Source organism: Triticum aestivum, chromosome 2B (genome assembly GCF_018294505.1).
Source record: "Triticum aestivum cultivar Chinese Spring chromosome 2B, IWGSC CS RefSeq v2.1, whole genome shotgun sequence".
NCBI lineage: Eukaryota > Viridiplantae > Streptophyta > Magnoliopsida > Poales > Poaceae > Triticum > Triticum aestivum.
Window position 1 is genome coordinate 256,601,711 of NC_057798.1, and position 6,519 is coordinate 256,608,229.

Sequence of the window (6,519 nt, forward strand, 5' to 3'; positions counted from 1 at the left end):
TTTATTATTCATGCTAGAATTGTATTAACCGGAAACATAATACATGTGTGAATTGTGTGTATACATAGACAAACATAGTGTCACTAGTATGCCTCTACTTGACTAGCTCATTGATCAAAGATGGTTGTGTTTCCTGACCATAGACATGAGTTGTCATTTGATTAACGGGATCACATCATTAGGAGAATGATGTGATTGACTTGACCCATTCCGTTAGCTTAGCACTTGATCGTTTAGTATGTTGCTATTGCTTTCTTCATGACTTATACATGTTCCTACAACTATGAGATTATGCAACTCCCGTTTACCGGAGGAACACTTTGTGTGCTACCAAACGTCACAACGTAACTGGGTGATTATAAAAGAGCTCTACAGGTGTCTCCCAAGGTACATGTTGAGTTGGCGTATTTCGAGATTAGGATTTGTCACTCCGATTGTCGGAGAGGTATCTCTGGGCCCTCTCAGTAATGCACATCACTATAAGCCTTGCAAGCAATGTAGCTAATGAGTTAGTTATGGAATGATGCATTATGTAACGAGTAAAGAGACTTGCCGGTAACGAGATTGAATTAGGTATTGAGATACCGACGATCGAATCTCGGGCAAGTAACATACCAATGACAAAGGGAACAACGTATGTTGTTACGCGGTTTGACCGATAAAGATCTTCGTAGAATATGTAGGAGCCAATATGAGAATCCAGGTTCCGCTATTGTTTATTGTCCGAAGACGTGTCTCGGTCATGTCTACATAGTTCTCGAACCCGTAGGGTCCGCACGCTTAAAGTTAGATGACGGTTATATTATGAGTTCATGTGTTTTGAAGTACCGAAGATAGTTCGGAGTCCCGGATGTGATCACGGACATGACGAGGAGTCTTGAAATGGTCGAGACATGAAGATTGATATATTGGACGACTATATTCGGACACCGGAATGGTTCCGGGGGTTATCGGATGTATACCGGAGTACCGAGGGGTTACCGTAACCCCCGGGGGGGTTAATGGGCCTCATGGGCCCAAAGTGGAACAGAGGAGGGGCGGCCAGGGCAGGCCGCGCGCCCCTCCCCCTCTAGTCCGAATAGGACAAGGAGGGGGGGCGGCGCCCCCCTTTCCTTCCTCTCCTCTCTCCCCTTCCTTCCCCCTCTCCTACTTGGACAAGGAAAGAAGGGAGTCCTACTCCCGGTGGGAGTAGGACTCCTCCTGGCGCGCCTCTCCTGGCCGGCCACCCACTCCCCCTTGCTCCTTTATATACGGGGGCAGGGGGCACCTCTAGACACAACAACAATTGATCTCTTGATCTCTTAGCCGTGTGCGGTGCCCCCCTCCACCATATTCCACCTTAGTAATATCGTAGCGGTGCTTAGGCAAAGCACTGCGTCGGTAGCATTATCGACACCTTCATCATGCCGTCGTGCTGACGAAACTCTCCCGCAAGCTCTGTTGGATCGAAGTTCGTGGGACGTCATCGAGCTGAACGTGTGCTGAACTCGGAGGTGTCGTACGTTTGGTACTTGATCGGTCGGATCGTGAAGACGTACGACTATATCAACCGCATTGTGCTAATGCTTCCGCTTTCGGTCTATGAGGGTACGTGGACAACACTCTCCCCTCTCGTGGCTATACATCATCATGATCTTGCGTGTGCGTAGGAATTTTTTTGAAATTACTACGTTCCCCAACACCTTCATCTTCGAAGGGCGCGACTCAAATCAAGAGGCTCATAGCCTCGCCAAACATGCTTTCGGTCTAGGTTTGGGGCGCCATGTGTGGCTTATAAACCCCCCATCTTTGAATTGTATTCCTATGAACGTTTCTGTTGAATAAAGCAAGCATGTTTTGGACGCAAAAAAAATTGTAACGAGCAACGTAAAAATACTGCAAAAGGGGACTAGCTCGTGAGAGCTCTAGCTCGGGACCCCGCCACTCGTATAGCACGGAAAATATAAGAACACACAACAACGTTGATATATAAAAAATCAGAACTAATTGAAAAGTTTTCTTGATAAAAATGTGAAGAATTTTGAAATGCCAAATATTTTTTGAATGTAAGAACCAAATTTCAAAAATATTTTAAACATTGACCATGATTTTAAAACATAAACGTTATTAAAAATTTGAACATTTTCAAAACCCATTCTTTTCTAAAAACACAAAAAGTTTTTGAAATTCCCGAACATTATTTGAATTTATGAACAAAATTTGTAAAAACAAATATTTTATGGAATTTCGAAAAAGTTTCTAAAAGCACGAGCATTGTTGAATTTGCAATACATTTTTACAAAACATGAACATTTTTGGAAATTCCCCAAACCTTATTTGTATTTGTGAACAAAATTGAAAATCATGAGAATTTTGAATATGCAAACAAATTTTGATAAACAGGGGCATTTTTAGAAATTCCCTAATATTTTTAGTTTTTTTTTTAAAATATGGTCAACAATTGAATGCAGGAACATTTTTTGAACTTCTTAACAAAATTTTAGAATTGCAAACATTTTCTAAATTCCTGTTTTTTTAATTCATTATTTTAAAACAAAAATTGGAACATTTTTCGTAGTTTTGAACACTTTATGAAAAACACAAACAGTTTACTTTAACAAATTTCAAAAATCAGTGACATTTTTGTAAAAAACATAAATAAACTTTAAAACTGAAAAAAGTAAATCAAAAGGAAAGAACAAGAAAAGGAGAGAAAAGAAAAAAAGAATCAGGAAAACAAATTACGACACATGAACATTTTTTGAAATTACGAACAATTGTTTGAAAACACTACTATTTTTTAAAACATGACATTTTTTAATTTATAAATAAATACAGAGTGCACTTTTTTCTGTTAAAATATGAACATTTTTTCATTTGTGATCAAATTTTGAAAATGGCAATAGTTTTTCCATTCCCAAACATTTTTTTAGTTTGTGAGCAAAATTTTAAAATGCAAACATGTTTTTTGAAATTATGAACTTTTTAAAATTTTCAAACTTTTTTGAGAAGAAGCGAACAATTTTTAAAATTCTCTTTTTTCGGATTTCCGGAAAAAGTTTGATACAGGAACTTTTTTCAAAAATTGGATAATATTTTAAAATATGAACATTTTTTTAATTTCTGATTTTAAAAAAGATATTTTACGACTTTGGTAAAATGTTTCCAATTTAAAAAAAGGTTTGCAAACTAGAAACGTTTGCAGATTGGAATTTTTTTTGCTAACTGAAAATGTGTTCCAAACTCTAAAATTAATAAAACAAATTAGCAAAAAGGAAAAAGGAAATGAAAAAACTAGAAGAAAAACAAAAGAAAGAAAAAGAAAAATGGAAAGGGAAAAAGAGAGAAAAAGAAGGATGAAACCCAGAGGAAAATACAAAAACAACCCCCCCCCCTAAACCCAGTTTTTTTACTTCCAGACATTTTGGATGATGTAACTCTGTTTTAAGTTGAATATGAGCCAAATGGCCTTCTCCTAAAAACAAATCTGGAAACTGTCGACTGAAATGTTTTGGCACGTTCCTAAAACTGTCAGACACCGAAACATTAGTGGTCGACCCACCTAGATGTTGTACAGGTATGGGAGAGGGTGTGTGTTCGGTCGACACTCCTCGTCCTACATGAGGAATATGATATGCTATCATCGCACATGCCCGATGGAGAAGCAAGAAAGATTGAGGGGCCCGATAAAGTAGTTGGGTTGGCGTTGAAGAATCAGCCATCCTTGTTCGTCCATCCATGATCTACCTTGCCCGCTCGACTCATCTACGTGTATGCTCCGCTAGCAACATCTCCTTATTGCGGCAAATTGTCAACCTAACACACATAGCGAGAGGCGATGGGTTGGCCCAATTAGTGTTAGTTTGTTTCTAGGTTTAGGAAAGTTTGGGTCCTGTTGTAGAAACGTTCTATAATTTTCTATTCTGGTTTTTCATTTTTCTTTCTTTTCTTGTTTTCTCTACTACCTTTCCTTTTTCCCCTTCTTCCTTTCCATTTATTTTTAGTCTTTTTCTTTGAAAAAGCCTGATATTTTTAAATGTTCATAAAATTTTAAAATAATTCATAGAAGTTTGAAAATATGTTCACTTTTATAGAAAATGTTTATGTTTCTCCTAAAAAAGAATTCACAAAAGTTTTAAAAATGTTCATTTTTTCCAAAAAGTGTTCTCAATTTTTCAAAAAAGTCTTCCCTTTGTAAAATAATAATTTATTGTTTTTAGAAAACTAAATAACCCTCTGTAAACTAATAATATCGAAAAAAATCAAATACCATAGGCATCACACCCTACAATGTTGAACACTAAATGGGTTGGTGCACCTTAGCGCCCTTTTGCGAATTGTTGACATCTAGATGCGGAGTGCATCACACATGGGCTCTCAGTAGCACACATGTTGTGAGCCATTTTTATGTCAGATTTTGTACAACATTTTTTCTTTTCATGTTTCATTTTCAATTTTAGGCTTTTTTATTTTATTATATTTTAGAACACCACTCGCCCTTACTAGTTCGCCTTTCTTATGGGCATCTTATTCATGATGGGATCTTGGCGCTTCATGAAACCGTTTAGGGGGTTAAGGTTCAGCGCCATAAAGGTCTGTTCCTTAAGATGGGTTCCCAAAAGGCCTACGATCGCTCAGACTAGTCCTTTCTCCGCAAAGTTCTTAAGCAGAGGGGGTTCAATGATCCTTGATGTTGATGGATCATGCAGATGGTAATGAGTGGTAGCATCTCCATCAATGTTAATGCGGAGGTATGCCCCTATGTAGGTCTTAAAGTGGGGTGAGGCAGGAGCATCATATTTTCCCTCCTCCTCTTTAACTTGTGGTTGCCGCCTTGGTAGCCATCCTGGATAAAGTTAGGATGGCCGACCACATCTAAGGTGTGGTTGGTCATATTATCCCTGCAAGAGGTGTGCTCCAGTATGTGGATGATATGATGATCATGACGTAGGGGTTAGATCTGGATATCATCAATCTTAAGTTCCTTCTCGTCCTCTTTGCGGCCATGTCGGGCCTTAAGATGAACTTTGATAAGAGTCAAGTTGTGATCATGGGGTTTTTGTCTGGGGATCAACATTGGATTGAGGACAACCTTAGTTGTAGGTTATCCTTCTTCCCCATCGTATACTTGGGGACGTCGATCCAAATCCGGGACATTGACCCACTTATGAAGGGTGTTGCATTGAAGTCCGAAGTTGTGGCACGGAAGATTCACCTCCAATGAGAGTAAATCCATGATTATGTACTCTTGCCTCTCTAGTCTCTCCATGTATATGATGCGGTCATATATTATCTGCAAGGAGGGGTGCATAGCTCCTTTCACAATGATGTATTGTGATTCAGCTGGCAGTCAACCAATGGGAGAATATCTACTTGCTTACAAACCTAGGGGACTAGGTATCTGCAACTGCAGAATACAGGTATACTACAATCCCCGCAAGGTAAACATATCACCGTTGCTGAGAATTGTATGATGTGACTTAGTACAAGATAAGACAAGAGACAATCATTAGTTCATTACACTAGTATATGTGCATCCTCGAAAGATAGAAACTAAAGAAAAACACTAAATATTGGTGCCACCATCGATGTAAGTGGTGGTTCCGAACAACCCAATGTGATAAGCAGGGACAGAGCCAGGATTTCGACATAGGGGGGGCGAGGTTTCACACCAAGTCTCATACGCAATGGCTATGTTGTAAAAAAATTAGGGTCTGGTCTAATGGAGATGCCATGGTGTCAACATACCCTTTTTGTGTCTGTTCATTGCATTCACATGATCAAACTTGATAGAAAATTGACAAATGAAAAAAAAATCACAACACTAGAAACACCGGATAAACTTATCAAAGAATAATTTGTAGTAATGCAATGTGGGTAAATAATATTTTACCTAATCTTATATTATTTATTGGAATTGGCAAGACGGACTTCACTGACTGAACCCAATCCCAAAACCTGAATCGAAAATTTATGAATCGATCCTGCTCTCTTATTCATCTTCATGTTTACACAAGCACAAGTAGGAATGTTATAACTGATTCTAAACCTGTCTGATTATACTTCTATAATTTTTAAAGCAAAGAACCAATCTGAAGCGAGAAACAATTACCTTTTCCCCTTTTGTGGTTGTTGTTCATCCATGCGTCCTCTCTGCTGGGAACCGGCAACATGTGCGTGGATCGACACCCACGTATCCCGGCGATCCCTTCCCCTCTCCGCTTCTCTCCATGGTGACCCCAAGAAGAGATCTGGTCGCAGCAGCCATATCAGGCGTCAGTTTCGATAGCGGCGGCGGCTTGGAGAGATTAGCGATAGGGGAGAGCGTAATCAGGTCGTGGCTGCGTGTTGTAATTAGCAGGCCTCTTTTCCTTCCATGATGGCCTGTTAGGCAATTTTCTTTTGTGCTGATTTTTTTTATTTTAGCATGTAATGGGCTGTACATGGGCTGAAGCTTACACGTTAATGAGAATGGGGGTGGGCAAGGATAGGGGGGCGAAGCCTGCGCTGGACACGGGGGCAAGCCAAAAAAAAATAGCG